General features: G+C 53.1%; 2 long non-coding RNA genes across 2 annotated transcripts; one reads left to right on the top strand and one right to left on the bottom strand.

Moving 5' to 3' along the window:
• Positions 1-1,254: 1,254 nt before the first annotated feature.
• LOC113457078 lies at positions 1,255-18,667 on the top strand. Its single transcript, XR_003377716.1, has 4 exons — positions 1,255-1,418; positions 13,289-13,402; positions 15,743-15,876; positions 17,959-18,667. It is a non-coding gene; the product is annotated as an uncharacterized LOC113457078 (long non-coding RNA).
• On the bottom strand, positions 11,470-15,638 carry LOC101979014. The gene is made up of 3 exons (XR_258492.3): positions 15,222-15,638; positions 13,751-13,896; positions 11,470-12,120 (listed from the first exon to the last, which is right to left on the bottom strand). It is a non-coding gene; the product is annotated as an uncharacterized LOC101979014 (long non-coding RNA).
• Positions 18,668-20,588: the final 1,921 nt, after the last annotated feature.

Genomic DNA, 20,588 nt, shown 5'->3' with positions numbered 1-20,588 from the left:
GAATCAGACTGTGAATAGTCAGAGGATATGGCTACTGAGTGTGGACATTGAGGGACAGGCCTGGGCCATGAAGGGCGGGGACAGAGTGACAGCCCTCAACTGAGGGCATGGCTGACCACTGGAAGAAGCTCTCTGCAGGTCTGAGAGCTGAGCTTCCAACTGACCACAGCCAGCAGCCCCTCTGTATGCAGTTATGACCAGCACTATGGGAAGCCTGGGGACTCGGAGCTTGGATAGAAAGTCACCCCCTCCTAGAGGAGCCTGTGGTAAACCAGGCAGGCAAGTGGGCAAGACAGTGTGTGATGAGCCCTAGGAAAGATGCCAGCGGGGCAGGTGGGGGCATCCTGGGGTGGTCAGGGATGGTGGCTGAGATAGAGCAGGAGCAGGGAGAAGAGCTAAGGCTTTGGGTTGTGTGTGGTAGTGCAAACCATGATAACCAACATGGAGACCTGAGAGTCCTAGACCCAACCAGGCCATAGAGTAAGGCACTGAAGAAGAAGAAAGAGGCTGTGGTTGTTCCTTAGGATGAGAGAGTCCCCCTACGCTGTATGCCGCATGCCTGACTTCAAGAGCCTGCCCTATCCAGCAGCCTCACTGTGTGGGCCCTGAACCTCAATTGCACAGGGATAGGAGTGGCCACTCAAAGTCCTGGATTTCTGGAGAAGAGATTTGCCTTCCCTGGGGCCTGCCATGCGTCACCGTTCCCATCACCCGCTGAGCCCCAGAAGCCTCAACTGCTGTCTTTCTCTTGGGGGATTCTCAAAACATCCCAGGGCCCGGTTGTCCAGTCCCGGGACTCGGGGCAACGGGAGAGGAAGGAAATTCTCACACACAGCTCTCCCCCAGGAGTTTGCTAAGTTCCCAGGCTGACAACTGGCAACCCTCAGAAGTCCGTCCCCCACTCCCTTCCTCCTCTCCTCCCTGCCTCCTCCTCCCCCTGCTGCCCTTCTCCAGTTTAATAACTTCCACATGGGCTCTGGCGGCTGGAGCCAAGCCCTCAGCATTGTCTGAAACCTCCAAATTTAGAAGAAATATGAAAATTGTCAACCACTCCTTCCTTAGGGGGTAAAAGAAACATTCGGCACCAGGGGCAGGTCAAGGCGAGGCCGTCACGTGGCTGGCGCCCTGGCCAATGGGGGGCCCAGGGAGGACTCAGCACCCGCCTTGCCCCAACACCAGACTCGCTTCTTCAGCTCATATAAGGTAAAAGGCAGCGAGGCCTCCGTGGCCAGAGAGCCACGGGCAAGGGGCTGAGCAGAGGGGGGTCCGATGCCAGTTGCTTAAAAATGCCCCTGTAGCATCAAGAGGTGCCAGAACCGAGTCAACTTAGTTGAGAAGCAGTGACACCCACAACCATACCCCAAATAAGCTGAGCCTCCACCTCCGAAGAGTCCTCCCTGGGCCAGACAACAGCCAAGGTAAGGACCAGCCACAGACATGGGTCCCAGAGCGGGCCTCCGGGGCTTCCTCCCAGAGGCTCTCATCCGTGCTGTCTGCTAATTGCTATGGGCCGTCTGCCTTTCTGGATCTCAGTTTCCCTATTTGTACCAGGACTGGATCCAGTGACCACCAAGCATCGGCCCAGCCCTGGCCAGCTCCAGTCCTATGGGCTTGTTGACTGCTTCTGCTGAACGAGGAACAAGGGTTTGAGCGGATGTCCTTGGCAGGCCAAGCTCCCACGGTGCCGCATCTGGGCAGTTTGCCCTGTCTCTACCTTGACAGCACTCTGCCTTGTTGTACCAGGTGTTCACACCACAGCTCCAAGAATCTGGGGCTCCTATTAAGGAAAACTGTTTCCGAATAACGGTTCTAAAAGCCATAGCTGGGGGCGGAGGCAGCCGTGCATGCTCAGGCAGCCAGGGAGTAGGAGTTGCCAAGGGCTGGAAGGATGGGGTGCTAGCTGTGTGTAAAAGGGGGGGCTAGGGAGGGACACTGAGGAGGTAGGGCCTGAACTTTATCCTAGATCTGCACTCAGTGCTGGACTATCTAGATCTGCACTCAGTGCTGGACTATATGGCTCTGGGCTGGTACCCATCCCTCTCTGGGCCATCGAGATGTGTAACTGGACCAAATGGTCTGAAGATGCAGGGTGTGGCTTCTGAGCCATCTGGGGGGAAGTTCCCTCGGGATTCCTGGGCTATACCACCTTTTGGGCATAGACTCTGCATTCAAGCAATTGGTCCAAACCCCGAGGGCTGTTGGAGGCTTAGAGCCTACGTGATGGAGAACACCCTCAGGGTGTCTAGCTGAAGCCCTAGATCTGTTTTCCCCAGGGTGCTGTGCTGTGCTGCCTCTGGTGGGCTCAGAGATGATGTCTGACACAATAAGCCACAAGTGCAGGACCTCGGGCCAGGAATGGGGTGAAGAAATCACAGACGGTTTGCAGAACCTTGGAAGGCAGCAGGCCTGTGATGGGCAGTGTGGGGGCCAGGCGGAGCTCAGATCAGAACACACAGACAACATCCAACTCCTTGGGCCTACACAGTGGCCCCATCTGGGCCCCGAATGGAGCACGGTCCTCCAGTTTCGGATTACACAACATCTGTTCCTCTTGCACCTGGTCACCCAAAACCATATGGCTCAGAAGGGATGGGGCCCCAACTCTGGGCTTGTTTACATATCAAAGTGCTTGGTCCAGTCGTCAGCCACCTCGGCTTAGGTGCCTTCATCTATGGAATAGGTGCAGCTTAAGTTCTCACCCCATATGGCCGTGGTGAGGAATAAGAGACATATATGTCTCAGCTATGTTTAGGGAGAGGAAATGAGACAGAGGGAGGAAATGCCCAGAGCACCCTAGAGAGAGAAGATTCTAGAAAGAGAGAGGTAGAATAAAGTCCAGTCAGAGGAAACAGGCAAAGAACAACCAGCTTTAGACTGTTCCCTTTGCTCTCACCCTCTGCCTGGAGTTAGGGACCAGCAGTGCAAGGCCCCAGAGCTGCAGAACAACCTGAGACCATCAGGACACAGCTGAGCATTGGTAACCCCAAAGAGAAATCATAGCTCTGGGTCCATCCGCTGACAAAAGAGCCAGGGCACTTTTGTGTGTGTCTGCCCAGCCAGGGGCTCCTTCAGGTACTGTAAATAAGAAATCTATTGCTTTCTTTTGTTGAGCGCTTAGGAGATCCAGGAATCTGAGAGTTTTTTATGAGTTAACTCAGTGGAACCTTGCAGGACTTGGGGAGCTAGGTGCAATCGTTCCCATTTTACAGAGAGGTCCGACACTGTCTATGTGTGTTGGCTGCCCTAGGCTGCCGTCTCTACCAAGAGCCTCCAACTTCTCGCTTTGCTTATGGCCACGTGGACCTCCTAGCAAGTGTCCAATAAATTTCATGGGTAGAATATGTATGGGGGCATTCCCAGGAGCCAGACACCAGCTAAATGGTTTGCATTATTGTAGTTCTCCTAAGATTATTCTTGGGAGAGATTAAATGATCCCAGTGTCCCTGGCTATGGCATAAACCACAACCCACCCAAGCTCTCACCACGAGAAATTAGGTAGGCATAAACCCAGCCTCCACCTGCCTGCTCTTCACCTGGCCCCAGAGCCCTTGAGTGCTGATAAGGAAGCTATACATGTGGAGGAGACTCCCATCTCAGGATTTGTACTGGGGCTTGGTGAAAGTCTCCCAGCTGAGGCCACTGCTGTCCCTCAGCCACGAGACTGTCCCAAAACAGAGGAGACAGGCGCTGGTCCCATAGCCACACTACAGCTCTGTGGCCAACCTCAGCCCTTTCTCCTGCTGGCTTGTTCTGGAGAAAAGCTAATACAGCTCTGCAGAATGGAAAGTTCCAGACCTCGAGTTGCCACAGACCCAAGCTTTGAGTGACTCCCCAGGTGAGACTCCTCCTGGGAGGAGGTCTCCAAGGTCCTTGATGGTGGCCCTGCCACTTCTTCAGTTTTCCATCAGAACTGGCTGGGGCTTAGGTCCTGGAGTGGCTCAGAGAACCAGGAGAAAGCTGGGTGTGGTGGCACAACTTTTAATCTCAGCACTCAGGAGTTAGAGGGTCTGTGAGTTCAAGGCCAGCCTGGTCTGCCTAATGGGTTACAGGTCAGCCAGGGTTACATCCTGGAAGGAGAAAGAGAAGAGGAAGAGAGGAGGAATAAGAAATATTGCCCTCTGTTTTTTGTTCAGTTTTAAACAACCTCCTGAGCACAGAGGCCAGAATTTTTCCAGTTTACACCTGGAGTGGGGCTGCTGGGTCCTGGGTGTGGCCTGAAGATAGCATGGGAAGTCACTGTGTGTGTGTGTGTCTTCCATCAGGCTATTTCTACATGTCTCACTGAGCAAACCCCTCTCCTTGACCACACTAGAAATGGTAGGATTTCTTGAAATACATATATTACCTACTTTATCTTGTATACGTCAAATAATGTAAGAAGAGGGTTGAAGATGTAGCTCAGTAGTAGAGCATTTGTCTAGCATTGGTTCATTCCTAGCACCACAAAAGAAGGAAGGGGAGTGGAGGAGTGGAGGAAGGAAGGCAGGCACACTCATATGTATTCTGCAGGCTGCCGCCCCTCGTCCGCATGGATGCCTAGGAATTTGCCCTATCAGAGCACCTATATTGCACACTCTTAGGAAGACCCCGGGGTGGGATCTGAGCAATAGTTACCCTGGTGCACCCTGGGTCCAATGCCTGGGAGTGAGCTGCAGGGCTTGCGTGGGTAAAGTCCGGAAGCAATCCCTGCTCACAGCCTGTTTAGACAAACCCCACAGGGACCTGACATCAACACACATTGCGAGAGCTCTGGGGTCAGCCATTTTCCTGCTTGCAAAAGAATCCACTGGTGGCAGTCTCACAAACACCACAAACCTTTCCTCCAATTTGGAGCATGCCTGACGCACAGTGTGCCTTGCCCACGCCGCTGGCCCACACAATCCAGCTTTTTTTGAGCCACTTTTGGGTCTGTTGAGAATGCAGCGTTCTGTGGGGGTGGAGTAGGGGTCCCCCTGAACGAGGCAAAGATGATCAGGGTGCTGTAAGAATGATGTGAAACACAGGAAGCCAGGATCACAGGGCCAGGTCTGCACGGGCTGCTTGGGTTTGAATCTTGCATTTGCCTGGAAGCAGCTGCCGTTCCGTGAGCCTCCGTTACTCCATCTGTAAAGTAGGGAGACCGAGCTTCTTAATAACAAGGATAGTTTACTGCACTGATTGGATCAGAGGAGCTGAAGCTCTTGAAGCCCATGGAGCAATGACTGGCACATGGGGCCTATGCCCCAGGCAGCTTCTCAGGGAGGGGATGTCCTGCTGAGTCTTACCTAGCTTCGTGCTCTCATTCCTTCAAAAATAACAGGAATGAAGAGATGGTTCGGTGGTTAAAAGCACTGGCTGCTCTTCCAGAGGACCTGGATTCAATTCCCAGCATGCACATGGCAGCTCACAACTGTCCAGGGCTTCTGACATCCTCACATAGGAATATGTGCAGGCAAAACACAAGTGAACATAAAATAATAATAATAACTATAGAAAAAAAGAAAAATAACAATTTCAAGCCAGGTCTGTTAGCATATGCCTGTAATACCAGCACTCAGAGGGATCAAGAATTCATGCCCATACTCAGCTACATAGTGAGTTCCAGGCTAGCCTGGGCTACAGGAGATCCTGTCTCAAAAATCAGTTCTCACACTGGGGGTGTTGTGAGCCAATGGCGGAGTGCTTGCTTGGCACACACAGGACCCCGTGTTCCATCCCATGCACTTTCATTTCCCACACAACCAAGTTGCTGTGTATCAAGGCCTCCTTGTCCTGTGCCCTGAGGTACGTACCTTCATCCCTCAGGTCAGCCAGAGGCTCAGACGGGTCTGATTATTTGCTCAGAGTCACACAGGGATTTGATTTGGGACCCAATCCCAAATCTGGCTGACTCCATATGCTTAACCGTGGTTTTCTAGAACCTGACAAGAGGGCCATGAATCAGAGAGCCAGTTCCAGCTTGATAGGACGCTTGGCATTTAGGAGAGGAAGCTCTGTGCCTTCTGAATTTAGAATAACTATGGTGACAAACTATGGTGACAGAACCCCCGACTGTCAGCCAGCTGAGGACAGAAAATGCAGATTCCAGCCAGACCCTTCCAGTGAGCACCTGCTAGGTGGTCTGTGTCTGATTGGAGACCTCATCAGTCCTGGGCTGCCCCTTCCCCACAGAGCCCTTAAGAGTCTTGCAGAAGGAACCGGTGAGCTAGGTCAAGGAAAGGTGACCCTATGGCACCTCCCCACGAGTCACGTCTATCTGTACGTACTGCTGTGAACCCTAACTGTATCACAGGGAGGCAGCTAAAAAGAACCCTGGCCCGCCGAACCAACTCTCTCTGCCCTTCCTCCTCTGCTTGGACCAGCCAAACAGGAATGGGAACAAGTCAAAACAGGCTGCCTTGCCTAAGTAGTAGCCAGGATGCCACCCCTCCTTTGCCAGCCTTTCTTGAGCCAGTAGATCTCAGGCATACCAACCTCAAAGAGCCGAGGGTACCCATCCCCTAAGGTGAGCTGGACGAGGGCCTGACCCAGGCTCTGTCACCATTACACTTAAGGCAGTGCCATTTCCTGCTGAGATCTGCAGGTCCTGGTACACCATTTGGGATGGCGGGCAGTGCGGGGGAGGGGGGGCACAGCTCATGACCAGTTCATATAGACACCAAGACTCCACCTGAGGGAAAGCTGCTAGATGGGGAGAAAGGGGGAACAGGATAGAGAGGAGATGGCAGGATGAGGATTTATTTTTTGGTTTTTTTTTTTGTTTGTTTGTTTGTTTTGAGACAGGGTTTCTGTAGCTTTGGCTCCTGCCCTGGAACTAGCTCTTGTAGACTGTAGACCAGGCTGGCCTCGAATTCACAGAGATCCGCCTGTCTCTGCCTCCCCAGTGCTGGGATTAAAGGCAGGTGCCACCACCACCTGCCGAGGAATTCTAAGAAGCAAAACTGCAAAGGTGTTTTCAGAGCCTATCAGCTCACTGAGGCTGGCGGCGGGCAGAGGGTTCTGGCATGGCTTGAGTCAGGCTTTTTAGTTCTGTCAGTACTGTCCTTTAATCTGTTCCCCTTCTCCAAAACACCATCAGACCAAGAACCCCAGAGGAGCAGGGGGATGAGGGAATATGACCACAGATGTCAAGTAAGGGGAACAGAAGAGTCAGGACAGGGAACCAGCGGACTGTAATCACCAACTTCAAACATCTTGAGAGATTCCAGAGGAGCAGGAAGTCTGCAGCTCAGAGGACAGCACGAGAAGCCCCAGAGATGCCCATGACATCTAACCTCCAGAGGGGAGTCTCCAATAGTTTGTTCCTGGGGGGCGGGAAGGCGGGGCATTTGGAAGTACTGAGCTTCTTATCCCAAGAAGCATGTAAGATTAGCGGTGACAACAGAGAGAAAAGTCAGGTACCAGAGTCCCTTATGGGTGCTTTCCCACCAACAGCCTGCAACTTCACATGCCTTCCCAGGCTGCCATGGGACAACCACGGAGCACAGGTCGCTGCCTGCCTGTCTGCATGTCAGATTCTAGACCGATATGACGTCAGTTCTGCTCTGGCTTTGCGCAGGGGCTTCCTGGGCTCCCCTACCCCCTTTTTCCTCCTAGTCTACTGTGATCTTTTGCTCTTCTCAGGGGACTCCAGGCTTGACCAGAGAGACCTAGATACTATTTACGAGAACAAAGTCCCTGGGGACCATCCATCCAATGGCCTCCCAGCCTGCAGGAGTGAGATCTATGGGGGCAGAGTGGCTGAGAGCCCGTTCACACGCTCCAGAGAGTCTGCATGGAGATTCCACCAGGGTCACAGGAAAGCAGCTGGTTGACAATCAAGATGCCTCGGTTTTTCCTTCTGCTCTCTCCTTTTTCCCCAGCAGTGGGTGTGATAGGAAGCTGATGAGGAAAGCAAGCAGCTTCCCTAGGCTGAGTCACAAAAGTCAGTATGGTGAGCTAGGATCAGGAGCAATTCCAGGTAGTCCACTACCTTCTAGAGTCTGGGGAGGTGTTTGGTCCAGGGAAGATGCTCAGGGACCAGTCAGGCTTGGGGAGAGTCCTGGAGCAGTGGAGACAAACAGCAGCCCTGCCAACAGACAGGGCAGGGATGCTCAGCACTAGAGCCTTCCTGAGCAGAGTCCAGGTTTCCCCTGAATAAAGGCAGGCAGTGTGGAGCAGAGGCTTGGGCGATTGTGAGTGATAAGCCCCTGCCTCAGGCTGGCTAATACTAGAACACTTTCTGATGCGCTCCCCCTGGTAACCTGGTGACTTCTGGGCAAAATAGTCCTTTTATACAGGCAACAGAGCTCTATTTCCTCATGTCAACAGTAAAGAAACTGAGGAGAGGCTTCCCCAAGATCACACTGCATAAGTACATGCATTCTTTAGGACTCCTTTGCCTTCTAGCCAATGTTACAGGCATGTTGGAGGCTCCTCATACCAAAGGCAGGGACAGAGGAGAGGCAGGTACCCAACCGTAACATGTCAGGGTCCATTGTCTGCTAATAGCAACCTATTGCAAGTTCCTGCTGTTCTGTCCTCTAAGTCCCTTTATGTGGCTAGAGATGGTCCCAAGCTATTGGAACTGCAAATGGGAGGTGGCCTCTTGAAAAAGGAACCACCAAGGCTGGGACGGGGAAGCCCTTGGTTCTATTTGATTCTGCCTAGCTCTCTGTGTGACTGACCTTAAACGAGAGGCCTCAATGTGTTCAGCAGGGTCTAGATCTGAGGAGCCAGGAAAGCAGAGGGACCCCCGCCCCATGATGTACTGCCTCGCTCATCTTAGATTTACCCGGGAGGCTTGGCAGAGTGAGCCACAGGAAGAAAACAGCAGCCTCCAGATTCCTCTATGCCCAAGCTTTGCTTTCCAGCCAAGAAATTCCCAGAGAGAGAAAAATCGTGGAAGCAAGCGTGGCATGGTGACTCACGCCTGCAATCCAGCACTCAGAAACCTAAGGAAGACTGCTATGAGTTCAGAGCTAGCCTGGGGTACATAGTGAGTCCAGGGTGAGCCTGAGCCTTGCACTAGGAAACCCTAGTGTTGATAAGGGGACTCTGGGACATAATGGCTCAGACCTTTAGTCCCAGCACTTGGGAAGAAGAGAGGCAGGTCGATCTCTGTGATCTCAAGGCCAGCCTGGTCTACATAGTGAGTTCTATGACAGCCAGAGCTACACAGTGAGATGCTACCTTGAAAAAAAAATAAATAATAATTTTAAAACAAAAGTAATAAATAAATAGATAAATAAGTAAATAAAATTAACCCAGTGAGGGAAGTTAAGACCAAAAAAAGTCAGCACAGCATTCAAGGTGGCAAAGCAAGGTAAAACTGGAAGAGGACTGACTCCCAAGCCAGTGCCCTTTCGTGGTCTACAGTGCCCTTTCAGGATAATGGGCACAAGAGCCATCCTGGTATGAACTAGAGGCATCAGGACCCAAGACCAATAGCAAGCAGACGATAGGAGCTTTCTTAGGACCTAATACTAGCACCCAGCAGATCCGCAGACTTTCCCAGGTGGACCCTGCTGCCCTCACCTCAGCTCTTCCTTCACAGACAGTAGGGGACTCGGGCCAGGACATCCCATCAGGTTGGACCCCTACCAGCCCCGTCCCACCCTAGACCCCATGGTTGGGCTCCATCCAGAGCTGTAGGCTCCAGCCCAGCTTCCCTCTGAGATGCTTTTCTTACCATAAAAGGGCAAGTGTGCCTTTCTCAGCCCTGCTGGGGGAAAGGCTGAGTTATTTTTAGATGTAGGATTTATTCCTAACCCAAGATAGAGCTGTCCCTTTACACCACAGCCCCTTCCCCAGCTGCTGCTGTCTTGTGTCCCTTTATCCTCATTTGTGGCCGTCACACACACACACACACACACACACACACACACACACTACCACACACGCGTGCACGCACACACACATGCACATACACACACATGCCACCACACACGCGTGCACACACCACCACATGAGCATGCGCACACACACACACAACACACGTCTCCTCTCCTCTCCTCTCCCCAAATCCTTTCACAGCCGGCTTCCCTCCTCTTGCCCTCCTTCAGATCTCCTTTCTGGTTACTGGAGAAAGTGACGCATCTGTCCCCCACCCCCTCCTGAAACAGTATTTACAACATACATTCCAAACATCCGCCATCTGGCTTCTAGGAAGGGCCAAAAGCTATTTGGAGAAGGAAGTCATGATTATTCCATCTTCAAAGCCAGGGAACTTAAGGCCTTCTTCTTTTCCCCCACTTTCCTCCCAGAGGCCCCCTGTGTCGACCAATGACATCTTTCACTCAATAGATGAGGTCAGGACCTCAGCTGGATGTCAGCTGACTTCAAGCATTCCTTTTGCATCCCTTGCTTCGCCTCTCTGAGCCCCAGTGTTCTCATCCTTCTCATCCGAACAAGGGCGTGAGACCAGGACGCACCAAGATTTCAGGTCCTACTGCAGCAGCAAGGAAAGGGAGATGGGGAAGGGGTGAATTGGGAGAGTCCTGTCATCAGGAAGTCCCTTCCTCTCCCACCATGTCCTGTGCATGTGGCTCCTGACATGCAGAGAGGGGAAGACCCATGTACATAAGCTGTGGGGGTTATATATGCAGGCGCCTGCTAATCTCCTTGCCCTCAATGGTCCAGAAGAAACCAGTGTCTGTTATCCAGAAAACAAGCCCAGTGCCCATTCCTACAAAGCCCTGCAGCCCTGGAGTCCCTGTTCTTTACAAAGCAGGGAAGACGGGCAGGATGGGAGGGGGACGGACTCTGGTAAAGCGCTCGCCATGCACAAAGATCTATCTGGATTTAGATCCCAGCACCATGTAAAAGCCAGGAGCTCTGATAGCACCTATAATCCCAGTGCTGAGGAGGCCAAGACGAAAGGATCCCTAGATCCTGCTAGATGATAAGTAGGGAGATGGCCCAGTGGTTAAGAACACCACCCTTGCAGAGGACCTGGGTTCAAATCCCAGCATCTGGCCGGGCGATGGTGGTGCACGCCTTTAATCCCAGCACTCGGGAGGCAGAGGCAGGCGGATCTCTGTAAGTTCGAGACCAGCCTGGTCTACAGAGCTAGTTCCAGGACAGGCTCCAAAGCCACAGAGAAACCCTGTCTCGAAAAACCAAAAAAAAAAAAAAATCCCAGCATCCATATGGTGGCTCACAACCATCTGCAACTTCAGTCCCAGGGGCTCCAACACCTCCTTGTACCCTCTGAGAGCACTGTACTTACGCACAGAGAGAGACATACTTAAATATTTCTTTTAAAAAATGTTAGAGAACTATACAAGACACCTAATGTCAATCTCTGGTCTTTACACTCACTGATAATATGCCCATGCATTCCTATCCCAACATGGAGATGTCCGTTTGCACCAGAGCCCTGTCCCCTTTCCCCTCCTTTGTGACCATCAGACCACCACAGACACCCACGCACGGGAACACACTAACATATACACAAACCCAAAAAAGGCAAACAGGACAGAAGCAAGGCTTTTATAACGGCAATGGGGTTTTGCTTGTTTAAAACAAATACTCAACGAACGAGAGATGGCACAGGAAGGACAGCTACACCCACAAGAAAACCGTTGCTCCCAGTATCTGGTGGCCTTGCCAGGGCCCAGATGACGTCTGCTCATACTAAAACAGCTTTCCCTCTTCTCAGCCTCCTTCCCTCCAAGACAAGGACCGTCTGAGCTCCAGGGGAGCGAGGACGGTGCGTGCTGGATTGCACGGGCCCCACTGGGACTCCTAGACTAATGAGCCGTAGGACTGTGACCTTGAGGGGGTGCTGTGATCCTTGAGATCCTTGGTCTCTTCATTGGTAAAATTCCATCAGAAGGCCCCTAATGAGAACTGGGCAAACATTCTTAGCAAGGGGGAGGCGCATCAAGAGCTCCCAGCTCTTCTCCCCCATCTTGCTTGGAGACACCAAGGGAAGCTGGGCGGAAATCCACTTTTTTTTGCCCTTGTTGGAAATTAGGGATCGAGGTGTTTAGGCCTTCTTCTCACCCCCAGCATCTGAGCTGCTTCTGGAGGCAAAGTTTGGGGTTCCAGAGGAGCCAGGAGAGCCCTTCTCTTCCCTCTTCTCTCTTCCGCGCGTTGTTGGTTTTCACCTCATGCTGCATTCCCAGGGCTTGCTCAAGAGTCCCAGAACACCGTTCCCTGGGGAGGAAGTAGGGAGCGTGTGAGGTTGGTGAACTTTACAGGGTGACAAGGGGCTGAGGGCATCTGGGAACAGAAGCCAAGGAAAGCTGTACAGAAAAGAACATGAGGAGGGGCCAGGCAGGGGTGGCTCCTGCTGTCGGCATCTGCACCTCCAGATGTCACCCTCCCACTCCACCCCTGCACTTACTGTGCTAACAGTAGAAGCCTCTGCCATTTAGTCTTGGCTTGCCACGTGCCTAGAACTGTGCTTGCTATCCGCTGCCCCTGACTGTCTAAAGCAAGGATGTGAGGTCAGAATCCAGGTGAACACGAGGACCCTCAGATACAGCTGGGAAGGGGTAGGGATGAGATTCAAAAGGTGGGCCCACCTCTCCCGTATTCTGTCCAAACTTAAAGTGGTAACTGGGCCCTGGAATCAAGAGCTGTGGAACCCGTGTGTGGGAGGGAGCTACAAAGGAAAGCTAAGGTAGACCGTCTCTCCCAAGAGAACAGCTGTGTCTTGTCCCCTGGGAGAAGGCACGGGCTTTGGCAATGACCACATGAACTTTGCTTTATGGTCATCCGAGCTCAGGGGATAGCCAGCTGAGCCTGGCTCCTGGTCTGCCTTGAACCCTGGTCAGTCAAGATTGCCTTGAGCAAGCTGCAAGGCCTTGTTCAGTCCCCTCCCACCTCAGCAGTTGCTGTACCGGTCCAAGGCTATTCTACAAGGCCGAGAACCTTGTGTTACTGGAAGAAGGTACAGTCTCCGTCACCGAGTTACCCCAGGTTATGGCCTTCTACAGCACAGCCCACTTGTGATATGAGAGATGGGAGGGACCACTAGCCATCAGTGTCTCTGGGCAATGCCCTTGGAAAGCAGAACTTTCGCTGACCGGTCTGGTTGCATTAGGAGGGAAGGTGATCTCTCTTTCTCAAAGGGCTTAGAGTTTCCCTTTGAAAGCAAGGTGGGCGCAGCAGGGATCCTGGCCATGTAGGGCCCGAAGGACAATTCCATGAGGCTTGACAAACCTCAGCAAGTCAGCCCAAGGCTGGGCTCAGAGTGGCCCAGGCCCTCTCTCTCAGTCTCTCGGAAAGCAATATCAGGCGCGGGCTCTTGGGGTTCAGCACTCTGGTCACAGAATGGCCCAGAATACTTCTGAAGAGCCAGACCTTTTGTTCTTTTCAGGCAAGAGTGATGGCTAGTCAAATCCCCCACTACGCTGGAGAATGAGGAGCCCTAGAGAGAAATCCTCCCGAGAACCAGAAAAACGAACAGCGGTGCCCGCCTGCTCCCAGATCTGTAAGTGTTCCGTTCCATGTTCCCCACATACACCCCAACTCAGGGAACTCCAGAAATAGCCTGCGACCCTCAGACAAGCTCCCCATCCCCATGCTCCGGAAACTCAGAGAGAATGCTGGGAATCTCAACGAGTAGAGCCCAGCCGTGGGGCAGCCTTTCAGCAGTGTTGGAGGCTGGAATGGAGGTGAATTAATGGAAGCAAAGACGAGGGACCCCCAACAGTGTGAGACCCCTTCCCATCTCACTCTGTTCTCTTCCAACTGCAACAGGAAGTCAGCTTGGCTTGAAGAAGACACACACCCAATATTAATCTTCCTTAGAGATGGAAGGGCTTGGTAGGAGGGGTACCTGGGATCCTGGGGCTCTGGGCCTATGCTATTGATCACAGCAGCTCCCAGGGATGGAGGTAATTCTTTAGCCCTGTCTGAGTATGCGGAGTTCTGCACCGCAAGGTCAGGCCGTTCATAGAGGAGTCTGGTGCGGATCTATCAGGGCTGGAATAAACAGGAAGAACTGGAGATGAAAGAAGGGAAAGAGGGGAGGCAGGGCAGCAGAAAGGGACTATTCCATGGATGGGAGACAAGGCTTGTGTAACACAGCCCACCTGTTCACCCCATGTAGCCTCCACATGTGTGCGAACGTGCACCCCAACACAGCACACACCCGCTCTTCACTTGTGAGCAAACGAGCTGCAGAGACTGTTGTAAACAAATTGGATTAGGAGGCTGCAGACGCCTCCTTCCGCCCGCGACCCTCCAGGGCCGGACATTAACCAGGCCCGTAGAATGGCCAGCTGCACTCTCTCTGGCAAGGGGACAGTCAGCCCTGAGCCCCCACCCCTCCCCTACCCAGCCCCAGGAAGGAGCCTTCAGAGAAGATGCCAGGATGATGGATGGGGTGAGGGAGGTTCCAGGGCCGGCCTGAGAGCACACAGGATGTCGTGTGCTCGTGTGAGGCACATTTCTGAGCCGTTCCCAGCAGCCCACTCCTCCACCCCCTTGGGCTCCCCTCTGCAAGCCTCTCCCACGGTCACTGCTGCTGGTCTGGGACTTGGGCCCAGCCTGAGGTTCCAAGCAGAGTTCAGGGCCTGGGTCCTGAGCACATCTGTCCCCTCGGTCCCACAGTTGGACTGAGGGGAAACAGCTGAGAAAGCATGAGCACAGGGAGACGCTGGAGGCTTCTTTAGAGGGCAGAGGGACCTGTGAGCCGAGGAGCAAAGCCGGCTCCGTGCTTTCCTTCTTTCTTTCTTTTTTGTTTTTGTTTTTGTTTTTTGAGACAGGGTTTCTCTGTGTCACAGCCCTAGCTGTCCTGGAACTAGCTCTTGTAGACCAGGCTGGCCTCAAACTCACAGAGTTCCGCCTACCTCTGCCTCCCGAGTGCTGGGATTACAGGCATGCACCACCACTGCCTGGCTTCCTTGCTTTCTTACCCATCACTTCAACTGATCCTCAGAACAGGCTGCAGAGCTGGAATTGTGACCAGGACACAGCTGTGACCAGCGAGGCCTATTCATTCAGCGCTTCCACAGGTCCCTCCTCAGAGTCCCTAATCTGTACCAGGTCCTGTGTCATATGCTGAGGACAGCCAGTAAACAGCACATTGCCCCTGTCTGACGGACCTGGCCCCCTTAGGCTGTGTTGGGGAGCACTATAGCAGTCCTTGTTTTCCAGGGGCACACCTCCAGCACAATCAACTTCCTGCGTAGCACGTGTAATGGCTAAATTTGTCCCTTTATGCTGCGTCAATGCAATCAGCCCTCTCAGGACCCCGATGTCAGATTCCAGGCCCTGATACCAGACAGACCTGAGTTAAATCCTACCTCATTTCCCGTTCAGTTGCGTCACTGTTCTTAGCCTCTCTGGGTCTGTTTTCCCTTCTGCAAAGTGGGGGAGCAATGGCTCTCATCCCATGGGGCTGATTGAGTTCTCCTCTTCCATGCCGTCATTTTATACGGAGACAAACAGAGGTCCCGAGAAGGGGAGGTCTCTGTGAGATGGGAGTTAAGTTTGGCCCAGGCTGTTCCCTTCAACCCAGTGTCAGCCCTCCCACCTGCTACTCCAATCAGAGGCCAAGATGGCTGCTCAGTTCTCATAGGTGATTCTCGGGATGTGTGCTGGGCCTTGCCTGCCTTCTTAGCAGCAGCCCAGGTGACCAGTGGTGGCTCTGAGTCCTCTTGAGTGGTGAGTGGGGTGAGGAATGACAGGCAGGGTTCCTAGCTCCAAGCAGCCTTGCCATATAAGGGCAGGAGCCACAGAGTGTCCATCCTGCCTGGGCCTGAGACTATCCAGACAAGCACTGTTTATTTTCTCCTTCAGCCTCCCCTCCTCTCACCCCTCCCAGGAGCTTCCCAACAGACAGAAGCCAGAGATTCCCCTAGCCCGGAGACATTTTCTGAAGACGTAGGAAAAGGAGAAAAAGAGGAACACCCCCTGCAGCAGGCCTCCGAGATGCAGAGAGCCAACGCCAAGCGCAAGGTAAGATCCGGAGTCCGCCTGCTTCAACCACCCCTTTAACAGAATGGGGAACCAAGTCTCAGAGCGCCAGAGATAAAGGGGGGCTCAATGGGAAATAACTGTGCTGGCTGGAGACAGAGCCTGGATCCCCAAGCTCTCCCGTATTCTGACACCACCACAGGGTGAAGGAGCCTTTCTTGGCTACATCCCTCTTCTCAGTGAAGCCCCATTTGAGGGAGGCAGGGGTCCAGATGAGCCCAGCACATGTACACGTATGTTTCCGGGGTCAGAGAGCCAGAAGGTTCACCTTCCTGTCTCACTGCTCCTCCCAGCCATCCCAGTCCCCACCCCAACCCTTCTAGGAGGCCTTCTGAGCTCCCCAGGGGGTGGAGGAAGGGACCTCCCTGGCCACAAGCTCTTGGCAGTCCTCTTACAGGCTCTCGGGAGTTCTGCTGAATCTGCCCCCATGCCCTGCCCAGGTGCTTTCCTCCAGCTCAGCCTTCGGTGCCCTAGGACACCGACAGTATTGAGGCCAAGTGCATGGGCATAATTCTTGAGCACACTAAAGCAGTGCTGCCTGAGTCTACTGAATGAGCAAGTACAACTATGCGACCCTGTCCCAAACCCAGAGGACTAAGAAACTGAGACCTTCAGCATGGAGGTTAAGGTGAGGGGCCAGGCCTGGCTGCTCTGAACTAAGAAGCCCAGAAGGTTGACTTGTACTCTTACCCTGGGGGAAAATTGTATTTCTCTGGAACCTTGGAGACCTATGGGGATATGTGTAGTTAAACGTTCACCAGCTTGGTTATTCTAGAATCACAGGGCCAGAACTAGACAGTCTTTATCCAAGGATGGGACAAGGAAGATGAGGCAAAGACCCTTCCTGGCTGAACACCTGCATCTCAGTACCATCCGGCCATTTACTTCTCCTTAAGAAAGATGGACCGCCTTCTGTCCAGATACTGTAGCCCAGCCCGAATATACAGAACTTTTGCTGTGCTCTCCTTTATCCCAAGGTGGGATGTCAGTGGCTCTCAGTTCCCTTTTCTGAACACGTATCTACAAGTCTAAAATGCCTGCCCCCTGCCTCCACTCCTGGTCCTCTAGCCAAGGTGATCTCTTCCAGCCCCAACTGTCCAGAAGGTGGAACTGGCTCTACATCCTGCCCCAGACCTAACCAACAGATGTCCTGTTTGTCACTTTTGCCTGCAGTTGCATTTGAGGGTGTAAGGTGAATCTTTTCACATACCGTAGTAGGAATACTTGTTATAGACGGGGAATTGACACTAACTGCAGCTGAAAACCACAATGTCACCTCTTCTGTGGCTTGCCAGGCCCCAAGCCAGGCTTTCTTCCCCACGCTTAGGAACCCAGGCTGCCAGGCATTGTAACACAGGCCTGTAATCTCAGTATTCCCGAAGTGGAGGCAGGAGAATCAGGAGTTCTACACACTGAATGAGTTTGAGCTAGCCTGATCTACATAGGTCTCTGTTTCTGGAAAGAAAAAAGGAAAAGAAAGAAACAAAAGGACAGAGGATAAGGAGGAGAGGAAGGCAGACAGGGTGGCAGGGGACAACCCAAATGGTGTGTCACCAAATGACTCCCACGATCACCCACTCCATTTGCCCTTAGAAAGCAAAGGAAGTATGGGCCAAAGGGCTTTGGGCACAGTTGTACCCTGGGAAGGCACGGACTCGGTGTGGCCCAGCAGGGCTGTGTCCAGCCACCTCCCTGACCCCACCAGCTACCTACTGGATTGTCCCTTGGCCAGGTTCAGTGATGCCTCTCCCAGGGTCTGTGGGAGCTGTGGGGAACAGAGTAGAGAGAACACGGTGTTCTGATTCCCAAGATAGTCTTGTGTTCAAATCTCCTGGTAAGAGGGCCGTGGAAAGTTTCTGACAATTCCAGACAGAAAGAAGTTGGGTTGGCTGGGGACGCCTGAGGACAAAGGTATCCTGGCCTTAACAGCAAATCGGAGAACATTTTTCCCACTGCTCCCGCACCCCACCTCCAACTTGGGGTTGCTGCTAGATCCCTGTTAGAGGCCTAGGAGCTATGGGGTTTCTAAAAGGGAGGCAAACTTTCTTTTCTGTTCTTTCCCAGCCCTGAGGAAAAGCTACCTACAGACAACCCTGAAGGTGTGTGTCTTCCAGCATCAAGACCATCACAGTCACCATGAAGCAAAGGTCTTCCGGGGACCCTGGGATCTTATCAAGAGCAGGGTGAGTGGGTGGTTTGGGGTTGGGGTGCCCTGCTCACCTGGAAGTTCCCACACAAGCCACGCCCATAGAAGAAAATGAATTCTCCACGTGGCCACTCAGTCAGCCACCACCACACGTCTGATATGTCTGTTGTCGCGTGCAAGTCTTCAGCAGTTTCTAGGGACCCCACATTGTAACATAGGAGCCCTGGCCTCAGGGAACTGCAGAGGTAAGTGGGGATGGCCCAGAGAGAGGATGAGGTGGTTTGCAACTCAAGCAGCGTTCAACACGGCCCTGATTTGGGAGCTGAGGAAATCCAGCCAGCTCCCTTTCCTCGTGTAGGAATTCTACCTCAAGAGTTGGGTAGAAACAGAGTTCACAGGTGGACAGGAACATGAAGGAGGTGTCCCGGGCTCTAAAGGAGTGAGGATGGTTTCTCACAAGTGATCCTTTGCCCAGAATGCATACAGAGATGGGCGGGGAACAAGAGCAGGAAACCAGGAGGTAAGCAAACACAGAGGAGTGTGCAAGGGCACGGGGTTCCATTCCCAGCACTGCAGAGAAAAAAAAAATCTAATTGCACACTTTAAATGGATTGGCTCGACCTCAAGAAAGCTAACTTAAAAAGAAAAGGAAAGGAAGTTGGAATTTTCAGTGGCAGAGGGCTCCGGGGCAAGGGAAGAGCAGGGTGGGAGGCAGACCACGACACAGGCTCACACTCCTCCTCCTGCCCAGGAAGAAGGCCACAGCCCAAGAACGGAATGGGGCAGCCCGAGCTCGCGCGGAGCGCCTGTCTCCCAGCCTGAGGTGCAGTGCTGCATCTCTGGTCAGTTGGGAGTCTGAGATGAAGCACTGTAGCTCAGGAAGGGAGAAGTTGTTCTGCAGCCATCTCTGGGACTTGGTAAGTGTTGACACGGTGGGGTAGCGGGTCCAACAGGTTGTCCCTAGACTCCGCCCCAGCAGTCCGTGGCAATGTTCCTGAGGTAAAGCCGCAACAGCACCGATTGCTCTGTAACAGTAGGCGCTGGCCCATTCGGTGGGGACCAGTACTGACACCCTGCCTCCACTTTCTCTTCCTGAGCCCACAGAAGACACTGCTAACAAATCAAGGCATCTATCCGTTCTGGGAGGGTTCCGACACACCCTCAGAATCTTTCTCAACACTGCAGACACAGTTACCCACCCTAAGTGATCCTAGGCTGAACCCCATTCATCTCTCTAGGTCATCAGACGACCCCTAACCACTCTTTCATCCTGGAGGTAGAGGCCCAGGGCCCTGGCTGACGCTGTCATGTTGCATTGTCAAAATGTTGCGCATCCCTGCTAGGCGTGGAGTCACAGTCTTCACAGTTCGGGCCTCTAACCCTGGCTCCGTGCTATTGCCTAAACCAGCCCAGGCATTTCACAAATGTGGACCCTGTCCCAGAGGCTTCCGAGAAGCATGGGGCAGCAAAGACGATACAAATGGGATACACCCATTGGCATTTAACCTCCTGCACCTGGTCAGAGGAAGGCGACCCACCTCACAGAGGAGAAAACTAAGTCTTAGTTAAGTAACTGGCCCTAGGTCCCATACGGATATATGAGCTGGGTCTACCTTCTTATCCACTGCGAGACCATGGGACCTGGAGCAGGAGAGTAGGCAAACAGAACAACCTGACTCTGGTCTTGTTTACTCCCTGCTATAGTAACAAAGGCAGAACCACACACAGAACTAAGAGTCCCATGGCCTCGCTTTCTTCACCCTGGCCCCTCACCCAGTAGGTCCTATCTGATGTCCCTTTACAACCAAGGCTCAGAGTTTAAGGGACCTGCTGGAGGTCAACCGGGAGAAAGTTGCCAGAGCCTGGGAACTGACTTCACCCAAACTGATTTAAATTCCCCCTCTTGACCTATGGCAGTGGGGGGAAGGGACTGGTCCCAGACGCTCTCTGGTTCTCTGATCGATTCTCATGAACATCAGCAGGCTTCCTTGACCCCAAGGGAGGTACTTTCCAAACCTCTTCAAACTCTAGTCGCCCTTCCCAGGGCAGGAAGCTGCACCCTGAGAGTCGCTGCACCCTGGGAGTCACAGCACCCCACGCTGGCTGCCAGAACAAGGGCTGGGCGCAGAGAAAACTGGTGGTCCCTAGGGGTGTGACGGGTGCTGAAGGCCTCTCTCCCACCTTGTCCTCACGGTCCAGTTTTCCCAGGAATCCCTTGGATGCTAAGATGGGGATTCCTGGAAATACTGTTCTTGAGGTCATGGCTTAGCTGCTGGAGCTGCCTCCTTCCCACCCTGGCATTTCCTCTCTGGGATGAGGGAGGAGAAGGCGGTACACTGGAGGTAAGCAGCCTCGGGATAGCCCTTCTGACCTTTGCATTGCTTTCCTTTTCACTGTGCCCGGATTTCATAACACCCCCGGGAGGCTGGATGTGGGAACCTCAGAACTGCTTCGCTCTTGAGAAACTTTCCCAGCCGTTGGAGCAGGACTCTGAGGCCACGGTCCCTCCACTCTGACCCTCCAGGCCTTATGGTAAGGAGGGACCGCA

This window comes from Microtus ochrogaster, chromosome 18, assembly GCF_000317375.1.
Source record: "Microtus ochrogaster isolate Prairie Vole_2 chromosome 18, MicOch1.0, whole genome shotgun sequence".
NCBI classification, from domain to species: Eukaryota; Metazoa; Chordata; class Mammalia; order Rodentia; family Cricetidae; genus Microtus; species Microtus ochrogaster.
The sequence above is the reverse complement of the archived record's forward strand: the minus strand, read 5'-3'. Positions and strand labels throughout refer to the sequence as shown.